Genomic DNA, 4191 nt, shown 5'->3' on the forward strand with positions numbered 1-4191 from the left:
GGATAATCTTCAGTGAATTATCTAGTATAAGTTTGTTGCCATGATTAAAACAAGTATGTCTTAAAGCTAACAATAGCAAATTTAACTCAAACATTCAACTTTTATTTTACACAGGATTACTAAAAGTCAAATAAGCTCATGTTAACTCTGTTACAGGGTGTAATAAAGAAAAGTATTTGGATGATGGTTAGCTGTTTGTCTCATAATATTTCCATGAGTAATATAAACATATTAAGGACTGGTAATCTAAATAGATGTGTGTAACATAAAAGTTTATAAACTTTTCAATAATAACTATATTTACACTATGTTTACTTAAAAATAGGTGTTTTTTAGTAACTTGAAACGTTAAAGTTATATGAGATATGCTAAATTATAAATATTCATTAAATATTTACATCATTTCCAAGTTAATTAATACAGTGAAACATTAATTACTGAACATAAGCTTATTACTCACTTTTGGCTTTCTCTTATAGAGGAATTAAAAATATTTGGGTCTATTAGTAAACATGTTTTGTGTCACATTGAAAAATTTTCTATGAAAAAGAATGTAATTCTAGAAACTATGAAATATATTTTTAAATTTGCCAATCCACAGAATGTTAGTAAGCATAACATACAATACACAATTTTCTACTTCTTAAATTTCACTAGGAATTAATGATTTTAAGGGTTAAGAATTCTAATCAATGGAAACTATTTAAAAAGAATAAGGGTAAAAACAAACAACTGTGTATAAAAAGCAGGTAAGAAAAGTAGAGTTTTTTTTTGGATAATGATAGGTATGGTGGACATGTTTGTTGAAGAAAAAGGAAATTAATTTTATTCTAAAGCAAAATGATTATTCTAGAATGAATAAGAGAAAAAATAGAAAAAAAATTGAATGAATATAAAAATTTGTAGGCTTATTGAAAAGGAATCTGAGAAAAGGAATTTTATTAGTGGTTGAGCTGCTAAGATTGGAACAGATTTAAGTTTTACAAAAATTAATTTTGTTCCCCTTGTCAAATATTAGGTGATTGGATATGCTTGGGCTCTCAATTCTGTTCTGTTGGTCTGTTTCTCTGTTTTTATACCAGTACCATACTGTTCTAATTACTATAACTTTATAGTATAGCTTAAAGTCAGGAAGTGTGATGCCTTCTGCTTTGTTCTTCTTTCTCAGTATTTATTTGGCTATTAAGAACTAGAGGCCTGATGCATGTAATTCATGCCAGGGGCTTGGCTGCGGCTGTGGCGGTGGCTGCCTCTTCCTCAGCCTCCGCTGCTGTGGCTTCGTCCAGAAGGTCATCTGGAAGGTCATCTGGTCTAATTAGCATATTATGCTCTTATTATTATAGATAATTTGTGATTACATATAAATTTTAGTATTATTTTTCCACTTCTGTTAAAAAGGCCATTGGAATCTTGACAAATATTGCATTGACATTTTAGCAATATTAATCTTTCCAATTCATAAACAAGTGATACCTTTCATTTATATGTGTCTTCTTTGATTTCTTTCATCAATGTCTTATAATTTTCAGAGGAAAGATCTTTCAATTCCTTGGTTAACTTTATTTTTTTAAAAAAAATATATTTTATTGATTTTTTACAGAGAGCAAGGGAGAGGGATAGAGAGTTAGAAACATCAATGAGAGAGAAGTATTGACCAGCTGCCTCCTACACACCTCCCACTGGGGATGTGCCCGCAACCAAGGTACATGCCCTTGACCAGAATCAAACCTGGGACCCCCTCAGTCCCCAGGCCAACGCTCTATCCAGTGAGCCAAACCAGCTAGGGCAATTCTTAAGTATTTTATTGTTTTTGACACTATTGTAAATGAGGTTGATAATTTATTTTTTAGAAAATTTATTGTCAGTGTGTAGAAATGACAATTTGTATATTAATTTTGTATCCCACAAATGTACTAAACTTATTTATTAGATCTAACCATTTTAAAAATCATGTCATCTGCAAATGGAGAAAATTTTACTTATTCTATATATATATATATTCTTGCCTGATTTCACTAGCTATGACTCTTAGTACTATGTTGAATAGTAGTAGTGAAAATGAGATCTTAAGAGAAATTCATTCAATCTTTCAGCATTCAGTATGGTGTTAGTTATGGGCTTGCCATATATTTCCTTTATGTTGTGATATGTTCTTCCTATGTCTAATTTGTAAAGAGATGTTATCATGAATGGATATTAACTTTTTTCAAATGCTTTTTCTGTCTATTGATATGGTCATATTATTCTTTAAGTCTACTAATGGATATATCACATTGACTGGTGTATGTTGAACCATCCTATTATGCTGAGTTGAATAACTGACAAAAAAGGACATATACTGTATGATCTCATTTTAAAAATCTAAAAAAAAATCATTGAAAAAAATATTAGACTTGCAGTTACCAGAGGCAGAGGTTTGGGGTGGGTGGTGGTTGGGGGAATTGAATGAAGGTGGTCGAAAGCACAAATGTTCATTTATGAGATAAATAAATACTAAGGATGTGATGTACTAAATAATGACTATAGTTAACACTGCTATATGACATTAAAAAGTTGCTAAGCATAAAAATCCTAAGCATTCTCATCACAAAAATGTTTATTCTTTTCTTTTTATTGTATTTACATGAGATTATGAATGTTAGCTGAACCTATAATTATTTCAAAATATATGTACATCAAACCACCATGCTGTATGCCTTAAATTACACTATGATTTATGCCAATTATTTTTTTATTTTTATTTTTTTTAATATATATTTTATTGGTTTTTTACAGAGAGGAAGGGAGAGAGATAGAGAGTTAGAAACATCGATGAGAGAGAAACATTGATCAGCTGCCTCCTGCATATCTCCTACTAGGGATGTGCCCGCAACCAAGGTACATGCCCTTGACCGGAATCGAACCTGGGACCTTTCAGTTCGCAGGCCGATGCTCTATCCACTGAGCCAAACCGATTTCGGCAATGCCAATTATTTTTAATAAAAGTGGACAAAATTGAGTTTTGGTATCAAAAGTACACTGGCACAAAATTATATTTTGCTCTTCTCTCTGTTAAATGGACAATTTTTTATTTATTTAGATTTTGTAAAAAAGGTTTTTCTTTACCTTTTTTTGTTGAGTTCTTTGCCTCCTATGAACTCTGCTTGGAAATAAAAAAAATTGTCTTACTTAAATAATTTGCTATGGTTCAATTGCCTTTTTTCTGGTCTTTGATTACTTATGAAAAATCAATTTATTCAATATTAACAGAGCTAGGTTATTAATGTATTTTAACCTATGTAACTTTTTATATTTGCTTTTAAAGTCTTCGTCACTTTTGTTAAATTGATATTTTTTACAATCTTCACCAAAAACTCAAATTCTAAATGAAGTATTTTTGACCTTGAATTAACTCTGGAATTTTCCAGAGGTCCCTGGAACATCTCAAAAGACTTGTTGTCTTTCCTTTAAAAAAAAAAAAAATTAACACATTAAGCGCCATGTCAGTCACCATGGAATGACACTATGCTTTCTGTCCGGACCTCGACAGTCTCGGGCCTCCAGCATATAGGTGAAATCGGATATCGCGGGCTTAACAGAAAGAAAGACAAAACAGGCTTGGTGCTTAACGTGTTAAACTAACTAGGCTTATTTGATGTAGTAAATTAAATGGAAAGTATTGTCAAATAAGAGTTGATAAATATTCTTTAGGCTCTGTTTATATAAGTATATGTTATTAATATATGTGTTCCAAAACTAAATATCTATGTCCTGACATAATGTTATTCGTCATAATTCTAGTTATCTTAAAATGTTGTATGTCTCAAAAATAATCAAATTGTCTTGTCCATTCCATTATAGAGAACTCTTATTAGGTCTTTAACCATAGGATTTTTAAGTCTTTTGTCATTCATGTACAGTTATTGTTTTACTCTCATAATATTGCCAAAGTCAGATTCATGCAAAGGACTTTACCAGTGACAATGTTGTCAAATTACAAGGTGTTGAGTCTTGGGTGCATATTTCACAACTGAAGAAAACTCCATCTGGCATCTGGCCCTGTGTAAATGCTGGGGACCTCAAAATCAAATTGACTAGGGAAAGCTCCATCTGGTATCTGGCCCTGTGTAAATGCTGGGGACCTCAAAATCAAATTGACTAGGGAAAGCTCCATCTGGTATCTGGCCCTGTGTAAATGCTGGGGACCTCAAA

This window comes from Myotis davidii, unplaced genomic scaffold, assembly GCF_000327345.1.
Source record: "Myotis davidii unplaced genomic scaffold, ASM32734v1 scaffold1351, whole genome shotgun sequence".
NCBI lineage: Eukaryota > Metazoa > Chordata > Mammalia > Chiroptera > Vespertilionidae > Myotis > Myotis davidii.